The sequence below is a fragment of the Mesocricetus auratus genome, unplaced genomic scaffold, assembly GCF_017639785.1.
Source record: "Mesocricetus auratus isolate SY011 unplaced genomic scaffold, BCM_Maur_2.0 Super-Scaffold_15014, whole genome shotgun sequence".
Taxonomy (NCBI): domain Eukaryota; kingdom Metazoa; phylum Chordata; class Mammalia; order Rodentia; family Cricetidae; genus Mesocricetus; species Mesocricetus auratus.
Genome location: NW_024429186.1, coordinates 34,276,093 through 34,289,067, shown reverse-complemented (window position 1 = coordinate 34,289,067; position 12,975 = coordinate 34,276,093). Strand labels below are relative to the sequence as shown.

General features: G+C 43.5%; 1 protein-coding gene across 9 annotated transcripts in view; it reads left to right on the top strand.

Annotated features, from left to right (window-relative positions):
* Rgs6 (regulator of G protein signaling 6) overlaps positions 1-12,975 on the top strand; it is a 515,997-nt gene that overhangs the window by 128,659 nt on the left and 374,363 nt on the right. The window lies entirely within an intron of this gene.

Genomic DNA, 12,975 nt, shown 5'->3' with positions numbered 1-12,975 from the left:
ACACTCTGGTCTCTATGTTACCTTGCTCTTCCCTCTCTTCTGATTGCCCTGCCTCTGGTATTTGCACTGCGGATTCATTCTCAGTCTTATGGAGACCCTTCCAAACACTGGCCTATACCAACGTGTCCCTCCATTTAGTACCATTTTCCACTCCTACCTGGAGTTCTCTTGACTGCCTCTGGCACTGTCTGAAGTTCTCCTATCCACCTGTGTGTTGCTGGTTTTGCTGATTAGGATTCAACTCCACGACAGTAAGAATCTTAATTAGGTCACTCTTGAAAACCTGGTGCCCAGAGCTGCACCCAGCACACAGAAAGCATTCGGTAAATGAGAATGAAATTGCAGACTGACACTCATTACCGTGAATGTCCATCACACACAGAACCAAATTAAGTTGCTTCCAGTTAGCATGTAGGAACCTTCCTATTTGAGGGGACTATTGTTTTGAAGAACGGGGGTGAGGGGACACCAATGAGTGGCAATTAAGTGCTGTGGCCTGCTTGTGCACAAATAGGTGACTGTTGCCAAGAGAAGCAGGCTAGCATAGGATGGTCTGAGTTTGTATTCCTACATATTGTGTGTAGGTTTTGCCTCCAATATGTCTTTCATTGTGCAGATCTGAAGTGTATCAGCTCCATCCTATTGGCTTTTCTTAGACAGAGATCCCTCTTGAATTTTAGATGCTCTCTGCCTGGCACCTGTTTCCTTCCCTTCTGGTGGAAGTAGTTTATTGGGGAAAGTATTTACTATAATAGGTAATTAAGATGTTTTCTGTATTTTTATAAGGCAAGACTTTTATGTCCTTTGCGGGAGAGGAACGAGGTAAGAGGTGAAGTGACTGCTTTTGTCCTTTCTCCCAGTTTCCTCCCCTGGATATATCTGGCACTTCCTAATTGTCACATTCACTGTGTAGCTTGGGTGGGGTCTTTATGGGTCATCCTGGGGACAGCTCTTCCTTCTCTCTTCCCCACCAGCCATTCATATTCTAGGGGTCTGTAGTAGTTGCTTCCATAGAAGTCATGGACCACTCCCCATGTCCTTTTGGCTCCTCAGACACTGATAATTTTGGGTGTAACAGCAAGGCTTAGTTGACTCCTGAATCAGGAGTCATCATTCTGACTGAGGTCACCTTCTCTTTTCAATGTCAGGAGGGTCTGAGGTGACTTTAGCTTGAATGGGCATCTGGGAGGGAGGATTGGGGCCAGGTCCATCTGCCCATGCAACCTGCCTTCACTCGCCAGCATGCAGCTCCAAGCTGCGTCTGGTGCTGTTTCCATGGCTGTCAATTGCTTCTGAGGTTTCTCTGGGATTTAGGATCCCTTTCAAATGCTGGATCAACATGAAGCTGCAGCCCAGCCCAGCAATCTTTAACACTCTCTTGCTTTAAAGAGGAAGTCCACACTCTAGCTGTATCTCACTGTGATTTTTAAAAACTAGTTTGTTTTTCAATGCTTTATTTTTTGAGACAGGGTCTCCCTGTGTAGTCCACACTGATCTTGAATGTGCAGATTTCCTGCCTTGGCTGCCCTAGAGCTGGGGTTATAGTTTTTATTAGATACACTAAAATATAAAAGTAACACGTGTTAATAAGATATTTCAAAATGTGTATATGTTGTATGATGTTTAAAGCATGTTAAGCATCTGTCTTTCAACCACTTACCATTTCTTTGTGGTGAGAGCACTCAGAACCCTTTATTCAAGCTGGTTTTGAGATGTACATTTCATAATTGCTACCTATAGTCATGTGACTGTTAACACCTGGACACCTTGCCTTCTTATAAAACTAATGTAATACATTAGAATGGTTTCCATTTACAGAAAATTGCAGCAGTGGTAGGAAAAGATGGAGCTCCCACAATGCCCCATGTCTATTTCCCACAACATTGGCATCTTAAATTTCCAGATCACATTTCTTAAAATGTATGGACTAACATTGAGACTTTATCATTAAGTACAAACCACAGGCTTTTTTCCCTCACATTTCCTTGGCTTTCTCCTGATGTCCCTTTTCTACTCCACAGGGCCATCCAGAATGTTGTAAGATGTTATTTAGTAAACATGTCTCTATGGCTTCTTGACTTCCTCTGTGGCAGTTTTTCAGACTTTTATTTCTTGGTTTATGTTTGAGATAGAATGTCACTGTATAGTTCTGACTGGTCTAACACTCAGTATGTAGATCAAGCTGCCCTTGAACTTGTGGCTATCCTTCTGTCTCAGTTTTCCAAGGGATGGGATTATAAGACACATCAAACATACAAAAGAAACGTGTGTGTGTGTGTGTGTGTGTGTGTGTGTGTGTGTGTCTGTGTGTGATGGGGATGTCCTTCTGTGTATATGTTTCTCTTATTGGTTGATGAATGAGACACTTGTTTGGCCAATAGAGGCAGAAAGATAGGCAGGACTAGGAGACAAGGAGAATTCTGGGAAAGGTAGGCAGAGGGAGACCGTAAAACCATGTAGAGACCAGGAGGATAGGATGCACCAGGAATTCTCTGGTAAGAAAAGATCATGTAAAAATAAATAGATTAGTAGTTATGGGGTAATAATTAAGAGAGAACTAGGCAGTAAGAAGCCCTAGCCATCGGCCAACTAATATAATGTCTATGTGCTTTTTGGGGCAAGGCATTGGTGGAACCTGGCAGGAAAGAAACTCCAGCAAACTCTGTGTGTGTGTGTGTGTGTGTGTGTGTGTGTGTGTGTGTGTGTGTGTGTGTGTGTGTACCTTAGTCAGGGTTTATTGCTTTTGATGAAATGCCATGACCAAAAAGCCAGTTGGGAAGGAAAGGGTTTATTTAGCTTATACTTCCATATAGCTGTTTGTCACTAAAGGAAGTTAGGACAGGAACACAAACAAGGCAGGAACCTGGAGGCAGGAGTTGATGTAGAGGCCATGGAGGGGTGCTGCTTACTGGCTTGTTCCCCATAGCTTGTTTGCTCAACCTGTTTTCTTGTAGAATGCAGGACCACCAACCCAGGGATGGCTCCACAAACAATGGATTGGGCCCTTCCCCATCAATCACTAATTAAGGAACAGCCAGATCTTATGAAGCATTTCTTTCTTTCTTAATGAATCTATGTATGTATGTATTTATTTATTTTACATCCCAGCCGCAGTTTTCTTTCTCTCCTCTCCTCCAGTCTCTCCCCTGCTTCTTCCTTCTGTCCCCATATTCCAGTCAACTCCTTTGCTTCTGTTAGGAAAGGGCAGGTCTCCCATGAGTAACAATAAAACATGGCATATCAAGTTGCAGTAAGACTAAGCACCTCCCCTTGTATTAAGGCAGGGCAAAGCAACCCACTATGAGGAGTAGGGTCCCAAAGGCATGTACAAGGTTTGGAGACAGCCCCTGTTCGCACTGTTTGAAGTCCCACAAAACAACCAAGCTACACAACTGTAATATATATGCAGAGTGTCTAGGTGAGTCCCATGCAGACTTCCTGGTTGTTGGTTCAGTCTCTGTGAGCCCCCAGGAGCCTAGATTAGGTAATTCTGTGAATTTTCTTGTGGTGTCCTTAACCCATTTGGCTCCTACACTCCTTTCTTCCCTTCTGCAGAATTACCCTAATTATTTGCTGTGCATCTGCATCCATTGTTCCTGGATGACACCTCTCTTATGACAATTGGGATAGGCACCAATCTGATCACAGGAGATGGTCAGATCAGGTTATATATCTGCTATTGCTAAGAGTCTTAGCTGGGGTCATCCTTGTAGATTCCTGGGAGATTCCCTTGAGCGATGTTCTTACCTGACCCTGAAATGCCCCTCTTTCGGTACTTTTCCCCCTGCTTCCCCCATCTTGATTGCTCATGTTCCCATTCTGACCTACCCTTATTCCACCCATGAAATCTCTTCAATTTCCCTTATCCAGGGAGTTCTGGGTGTCCCCTGCACTATGAACTCTCCTTATTACTTTGCCTCTCTGGGGCTATGGATTTGTAGCATGGTTATCCTTTATTTTATAGCTAATAATGGGGGCACTTTCTTAATTGAGTCTCCCTTGTTTCAGATAACTGTAGTCTATGTGGCAAGATGACATCACAGTGTGTGTGTGTGTGTGTGTGTGTGTGTGTGTGTGTGTGTGTGTGGTGGGATGGTGGTGTTGGGTCAGTAACTTTTGGCCTCAGAAGGAAGCAGAGCACTACAAATGCAGCTGAAGTCTTCCATGCCTCTCTCTGTTTCTCTCCTTTTTATCTCCAAAGACAACCACTGTCTCTAAGATGTTTTAAAGCAATTGTACTGCTGCCTTGTGTGTCTGAAAATAAGAATATTATTCTGTAAGCATGGCTCTCCAGTTTACTTTGCCACATACCACTTTAAAATTTATATTGCTCTGGTTTATTTACTTGAATTTCTAAATCTGATTTCATCCCATCTGTCCACTCTCTTGTTTCTCAGCATGATTTCCTTTCTATAATTTTCATGGTCACTGCAAGCAGGCTTGTTAGACTAACAAAGTATTCCTCTTTTCACTCATTAACTGGGAATCTCACATCCCAATTTTGTCCCTAGCTGTAGTGATGCAATAGCCTACCTTTGCATGTTATATATATGTAAGTACATATGCACACATACATGTGTGTTATATGCATGTGCATATGTGCATATATGTGTGTATGTATTATATATGTCTATATATCTATACCTTGTTTTGTATAACAAACCATTTTAGAATTAACTGAGGGGCAGAGCTTGGAGAGAATAGGGATTCTCTATAAGGTGTCAGTCATCTTGACTTTGGCTTTTCTGTGACAAAGTTTTTTATTTCCCTTGGTTTGTGTATGGCTGTCCATGCTGGCATGCTTGCTTGATCATGCAGTGATTTCTCCAAGTTACCTGATTATTCATCAATAGCCAATTTTCCCTCTAGATATTCAGCCCACAATTGTCTTTTTAATTGCCACCAACATCACACACTCACACACACACACACACACACACACACACACACACACACACACACTGAGAGACCTCATTGATTCCAAGTGGTTGCCCCACTATCTTTAGCAACATTTGTCTTTCCTTAACTACTCTCCTTTTAAAGGCATCTCATTTGCTGTGACATTGTTTACTTTCATTATGCCTTAATTATGGGACTCTGATAACCACAGAGGAGCAGGAGGGCCAATAAGTGGGGGTTTGTGGGTGACTACATGCCAGATTGAAGCAGAGATGTTTGACAGCCATAGAAGTTGTTCCTACAAGTGTTTTCCAATTATTGCCATGCTATTGCTGTCCCCAGCTAGTGAGGGAGAGGAGCCAGCCTCTGCCAGCCACTCATACTACTCTCATTGGCTGTGCTTTTGAACACCCAGCCGTATGTTATCAGATGTGGTTTTTGATGGTCAGCCTGAGCTGCTGGCTTTCCCTAGGCTGAGTGGTATTTAAAGGACTGGTCCTTAGTGGGGATGTGTTACTTCTCTCCAGGGTGGATTAAGAGGACAGAGAGGAGCCCCATCTGCTGCATGAACCATACATAGTACAATCTGAAGAAAACTATCTGAGCAGTTGCCATGTGATAAGATGATAAGAGCTTCTGGTGTGTGGGGTGTGTGTGTGTGTATGTGTGCTTGCATACACATGTGTGGGGTGTACACATGTGTGTAAAAGTCAGAAGGTAACTTCAGATGTCATCAGTCATCTCCCCCCTCCTTTTTTTGAGACAAGTTCTCTCATTGGCTAGGACTTCACCAAATAAGCTAGGTGAGTGAGCTCCCGGGGACACACGAGTCCCTGCCTCCCATCTCACATCCCTGAGATCACGAGTGTGCACCACCCAGATTTCCACGTTAGTCCTAGGGTTCCACACTCAGGTCCTTGGGTTTGTGTGGCAAGAGTTTTACCAACTGAGCTATCTTCCCGGTCTCACTTTAGCACTGTTATAAGTGCAGAAACACGCTTGACTGCAGGTAATATGAAGGGGACTCTGTGGTGCTTTTAACATACACAGTTACTCCAGGCTTTGGTCAGCTGCTGCTGATATCATCGCATGCACAGACTCTTTCTGCTCCATTCTTCTTAAGATTTTAGTTTACTGCCTCATGGTGGCAAAAAGCCCACTGTGGCCACTAATCTTCCCAGGGGTGGGGCAGTTCATACTGTGCTGGTCACAGCTCTCTCCATCAGGACAACAAAGATTTCACAGACAACTTCCCACAGAGATTCTGCTCTCTTCATTCCAAATTCCCAGTGGTGTCACGCGTACCAGTTTTAAAGCCCAGAGAGTTGGAGATTCAGCTGATACAGTAAGATTTCAAACAAAGCAGAGGGCTTTCACCCAGAAGGGCTAGGGTGCAAGTGCTGATGGGGCCAGCAAACACCAGTCACCAGCCTTTACGTAGCAGACATGGGTATTTGAATGTGTTTTCTTATTTGATGCCTGACAGCAATCTCCTAAGAGCTGGCGGCACCATGTTCTGTGAGGCATGCCACCTGAAGTGGAAAGACAGGAAATGCAAGGATGCCATCCACGGCGACACGCTTGCTTGTTAACCTTGACTTGGAAGATGTTAGTGGAAACAAACTAAACTTGGTTTATTTCAGAAAAATTTACTAATGTTTTCCCCTGATAAAACCCAAACCTTGAAAACAATGACGGAAAGTAAAGACATCTGAAATAGAGCTTATTAATTCTCTAGACATTCACAGATTATTTGTGTATTTGGGCCCGGGGTCACTAGAGACAGAGATCTGATAAGAATTACCGTTCACACTGAAAACAGAGTGCAAAGCCCCGGGCTGACTGAGACTTGCTGTGCCCTTTGCCTGAATGTCGCAGGTAGCAAAGACTTGACTTTTGGAGTTTCAGAGTTTCTCTTTTCTCCCCTCCCGTTCTTCTGCTGGGTACTGCTGTGTGACAAGCCATGATTTTGTGGGCTGGCTGGAGCCCAGCTGGAGGTTCTCATGGCTCTCACTCTGGTATGGGAGCTGGAGCTCCTGAACGTGAGTTCACCATGGGTCTTGACTTGATAGTCTTGTGACTTGGTTCTGAAACTGTGTGTTCTAAGACATCTGAGGGCTGATGGAAAGTGTCTCAGGATAATCTTGAACTTGGGAATCTTCTGCCTCTGTTTCTCAAATGCTGGGATTACAGGCACTGATCTTTTAGTCTTTGCTGTGTTCCGTGGGTGTGAATGGCAAAGGGGTTACATCTAGGAACCTGTAGAGGCTTGCCAGCGTCCTGTCTTTCCAAGACTAGAGAAGGCCACAATTAGCAAACAGACTAAGAATGAGGAGGTGGTGAGAGGGTGGTACCTTCCTGCTGTAAACTAGCAGTTTTCACCAGCCCCTGCCTCGGCCCACGTGGCTGCTGCTACCTGGAACATCCCTCCTCCCCCTCTTTGCCTGGCAGACTCCCACACTGCCCCAGATGCAGCCCAGCTGGTGGCTTCTTCATGAAGCCCACCTCATTTGCAGGCTTGGGTGCCTGATTTGTCCTCCCCACCCACGATTTCGTGCCTGTCATCTTGTCTCTACAGAGCCGGTTCCTTCCTGGATTGTGGCCAGGGACTCATTCCTAGCCTGGTGTTAGCAACAAGGCAAAATCTATCTCCAGAGATTTAGGCAGGGCTGGAAAGCAGGAACACATGGTCAGCCATGCCATGTGTGGTTGCTTTCTCGAAAGATTTGTGGAAGTTATGTTTGTGTCTTATATCTCTTCCTGACCCAAGGAGAACAAACTAAGAACATCAGGCTAGACCATGCCAAGCATTGGTAAACTGTTATATCCACAAACAGCTAACTGTGGCTTATTTTCCTATTATCGAACAGCAAGCACTTCTGTCCTCTGTCAAAGTCACCCCACCCTCCCCAACCAGTTTAGAAACTCTGTCCTAGAAGCCCTGTTGGGGTTACCTAACCCAGAGCCTCTCCTTTCCCAGATCTCCTGGTACCTGGATATTGCAATTAACATCCTCTGCCCTTTCACAGGAGTCTGCCTAGCCTTGAGACTGGGGTAATACACTCCTGTCCTGTTCCTTTCCTCTTCCCAGGAAAAGGGCGAAGTGTTGAGAATCGGTGGTGGGAGCACATGTGCAGTCATCTTCAACTCAGGACCAGGCTATAGGAGACACACAGGGGAGTGTGGAGAACAACTAAACTTTGGAGTCTCTGGCCTTCACATTAGTGGGGGGGCACTTTGTTCCTTTCAAGGTGTGAACTGTGGAGAGGTGTTGTTTTTCTTTTACTTAAGATACACAGAATGTCAGAGTCTTGGCCAAATTTGTTCCACATACATATCTTGATTGACTTATACAAGGTCTGTAGAAACAGAGGGAAAAGTTGCCAATGTTTGACAACCAGAAAATGTACATAAAAATCCACTGTTCTGGTGTCCCCTCAAATGTTCAAATTTTAGCAAAATTGAACCTTAATTTCCAATGAGCAATGCTTGCCTATTTCTAAGCAAGAACTGACCATTCCCAAGGATAGAAGGGAGCCCACCTCTCTCCCTTCATCCTTTGGACTGTTCTCAGGGGTAGAAGGGAGCCCACCTCTTTACCTTCATTCTCTGTGTAACTGCACCCTGTGTTCTGTCACTGGTGTTATCTGCCTGTTCCTGGATGAGTTATTCTAAAGGATGCCTCTTGTGTGTGCTGCTGGACAGCTAAGTGCGTAAAAAATACATCACGTGGGGCTACTAGAGACAATCCTGGCACAGGAGCAGCTTGCATGGACCTTTCTTACGCAATGTAAGAAGAGTGAACATCACACTTAATCATCCCTTTGAAACATAGGGTTCCATCCTTTGATTTATTTCATTAACCAAGTATCTCCATTTCATGGAGCATTTGCTATGCTTTAAGTGAATTAATTTGCCCATCTCACAATGCCAATTCTATGAGATAGGAACTTTTATCACCCCCCATTTTATGAGATAAGCACAGGTCTATCAGCTAGGGAGAAGCCTAGTCATTGGCTGGAAGTCATTTGTTGTAGTGCTAGCTACAGAAAGAACAACTAGAAGGTGTTGTGCCTGTCTACAGTTGTGGTTTGACTGTGAAATGTCCCCCATAGACTAGTGGGTTTGGGAATTGGTGTCCAGCTGGTGGTGCTGTTTGGGAAGGTTGTAAAACATTTATGAGGTGGAGATTTTCTGGGGAGAGTATCTTACTTGGGATGGGGGGCTGTGAGGTTTTACAGTTCAGCCCCACTTCCTTTTCTCTTTCTGCTTTGGGACTGCTTATGCAGTATGCTGAGCAGATCTCGTTTTTTTCCTGCCATTGTGCCTTCACTATCATGATGACTGTGTCCCTCTGGAACTGTAAGCCAAAGTGAACCTTCTCCTGTAAGTCTCTTTTGCCAGAGTGTTTTATCAAAGCAACAGAAGCTAGACTAAGACAGCCACTGTGGTTGTGTACTCACCTAGATCAATATAATGTTATGTGATAGTTAACAGACATTGAAGACAGTGGATTGATCTGAAAATGCTGACATCATTGAGAAGTAAGAAATTGTACATTGTGGTTAAAACTATGTAAATAGACAAAAGGTAAGAAAAAAGATAAATACAGCTAAATGTTTATAATTATTGTGTTAGATGTGGAATTTGGGATGCAAATGATTATGCTAAACCCAGATGTGCCATGGATTCATGACTATTTTAGCTATGAAAATGACATTCATCTAAACATTTAAAAGTGCATCATAGTGCATAGGTGACAGAGGTGATGCAAAGCTTGTTTTTTTCTGCAGAGCTAGTTTTCCTCTTAACCAAGGTAATAGGTTTCAGGCTGGTCTTGGTAGCTCTTTAAAGTCCAGACAAAGGTTGGGACATGTATTGATTGGTATGTGAGGCACCCTCTCCACTATTCCTGTGGCTTTAGCTGGTTGCTGGCTAGTTTTATGTCAACTTAACACAAGCTATAAGAGGAGAGAACCTCAGTTAAGAAAATGATTCCAGAAGATCAAGCTGTAGGCAAGCCTATAAGATATTTTCTTAATTAGTGATTGATGGGGGAGGTCCCAGTCAATTGTGGGTGGGGTCACCCTAGATTGGTGGCCTTGCTTCTATAAGAAAGCAGGCTAAGCAAGCCATGTGGAGCAAGCCTGTAAGCAGCACTCCTCCATGGCCTCCGAATCAGCGTCTGCTTCCAGTTTCCTACCCTGTTTGAGTTCCTGTCCTGACTTTCTCCAATGACAATGATGAGGAAACATGAGCCTAATAAACATTCCCAAGCTGTTTTTGGTCATAGTGGTTTATCACAGGAATAGTAATCCTAATCAGGACAGAAATTGGTATCAGGAATGGGGCATTTCTGAGACAAAACTAGCCATGTTGTTTTGGGGAAGATTGCAGAAAGATTTTGGAATGTTGGGCAAGAAAAGCCATTGAACATTCAAAGTTCATTGAGCTGTTCTGTGGAAACTTGAAAGAAAAGAGTGCTAAGAAAAATGCAGATGATGGAGGGCTGGCTTGTGAAGTTACAGAGGGAAGTCTGAGAGTTACTAAAGACTATGAAGTTGTTGCATATTGCTATTTTGATTTAAGGTTCTATGGTTCTGGTCAGCTGAGACTATAGAGTCAGCCATGATACACAAGAGACCAGCACCATGGAAGTGAAACCTTTGCTTTACTGAGGCAATTGATGATGGTCAGCTGGAGCTGAGAAATTAGTGGTGATTAAGAAGATACCAGTATCATTCAGGTGAAATCTTTTGGGAAGTGTTTCCTGAGCCTCATGGCACAGAAATTGTGTTCCAGAGGTGACCAAGGTTGTACCTTGAACCAACAGCTTAACTTGGTAGTGTAAGAGTCACCAAGGTAGTGCTGGTTTTGAAAACACAAAGAGATTATGGAAAGCAGCTGAGTCTTGACATACCATGAGAGGCCAATGATAAAGGTGCAGCTTCAGTGGCAGTGGAAGTTCCAGGATTGAAGGGCCACGAAGAGCAGTTTAAGCTTGGTACAATGAGAGAGCCAAGGACAGACTATTGGTGGAATTGCTTGCCAGTTTCAGTCGAAGACCCCAGCATTTTGTAGATGTCAGTACCATGGGATAACCATCAAGAACAGCAGCAGTGGTAGTGTGGAGCCAGCCAGAGCCTAGAGGACAAGCTGTGTGTGCTGCAGAGGGCAGTCAGAGAAGTGACCTTAAACCCCTTGGATGAGCCCGGAAGATTGTAAGTGAATCCCATATAATTAGGAATTGAGTTATTTACACTGTTGGAGCTTCATTTTAATTTGTTCTGATTATTGCTACTCCCTGGTTCATCCATCTTGAAGAAAGAAAGTATTTAACTTAATTTTGATTTTATAGGAGCCAATAGTTGAGAAACTTTGAATTTTTAAAAGGGATTTTGTATTTTTAAAAAGACTGAAGAGAAATGGAAGAACAAATCTCCCAATGATATCAGTCAGATACAGCACACAAGATGCAATAAGAGTAAGCATAAACCCTCATATCAAGACTGGACAAGGTAGCCACATAGGAGGAAAAGGGTCTCAAGAGCAGGCAAAAGAGTCAGGGACACTCACTCCTCTCACTATTTGGAGTCCAACAAAAACTCTAGCTAAACAACCACAGCATGCATGCAGAGAGCCTATAATAGACTCAAGCAGGCTCTGAGGTTACCACTTCAGTTTCTGTGAGACCATATGAGCCCTGCTTAGTAACTGAAGATGTTTACAGGTAATTGTAAGAGTTCTCTTCTCATATCTTTCCTAGCTTGCCTTATAAATACATGTTCCCTAAATGAGTTTCTTAGCTGCTCAGTACATATTTGTTGGTTAATCTATTTGCAAATAAGTAGTATTCCTTCCTACTATTGATGTCTAGATTTCAACCCCAACCAATTGAATCAAAGTCAATGGATGGGACCTAAGGCTGATTTGTTGATTGCTATTTATAGATTATTCTGATTTGTGGCCAGATCTGACCATCACAGTCTCAATTTTAGTGTAATAATAGATGATAAGGTATGTAGACAGGTTTATCTTTATGTATTTATTAGCTTAACAAAGAATTAGGCCTCATCATGGCATTTTTTCCAAACAAAAATTGTTTTTGTTGCCCACCCCTCTTCCCTGTTCCCCCCTTGCTCTCTTATATGTTCCCTTCTACTCCCCTTTCACTTTCATGCCATTTGTGACCTTTTGCCTCACCCTTAACATCTCTAGGTTATTTAAGTGTTAAGCCTATTTTAGGTGTTCTTTGTGATTCTGGCTCCACGCCACTTCAAGTTGGCTCTCTGAATTCCCCTCTATACTTCCTGTGTGAGAGTCTGGCACAATAAATACCGTAGAACAAGGCAATGTTTTAGGATTCTGAGCACTGACAGATAATCTCGGCAGTGCCTGCAAGCCACCAATAGGAGGCACTGTGCTTCTAAGGCTTGAGCAAGTCTTCAACAGAACCTGTCCCTACCAGGCAGAACCCTGTGCTTTGACTTAAAACTTCCAGAACGATGGGAAAGTGAATTATGGTAGTCCAGTAATTTTCTTATTCCCCCAAACTGTATTTCTTCCCATTTTTCTCTTACTCATGTTCCCTCCAGCAGCATAGCTGCAGTCAGCCTCTTGGCTATGACAAACCCTACTGTGTGCAGGTTGAAGACATAATCAGCTGCAAAGGAGCTCCTGTGGTAAAGGACTGTCACTTCCTCCTGCTTCAGCATTTCCTCCTTTGGAGGTTGGGAGCAGGTGGCCCTACGCACGAAGTGGTTTTCTTTGTCAACTGGTCTGGTATACTTTTATCAAGGAACGTAAGTGCCCATCTATGTACTCCTCGAAGCACACTGCCCAGTGATGTCACCCTTCTTTAGAAGGTCCCCTTTCTAAGTTGGGAAACACCCTAACTCATGACTCGATGTCTGCTGCTGTTTTTCTATCCACTCCCTATTTATTTTTCTTCTGTTACTTTGCCCAAACACATTTATATAATATTAGGAATATGTACATAAGTAGTCTGAGTAAAATGAAAGAAAATTAAATCTTAGAGTTCAAAAGGAAGCCTAAAATCTCAAAGTGTCTACTAAG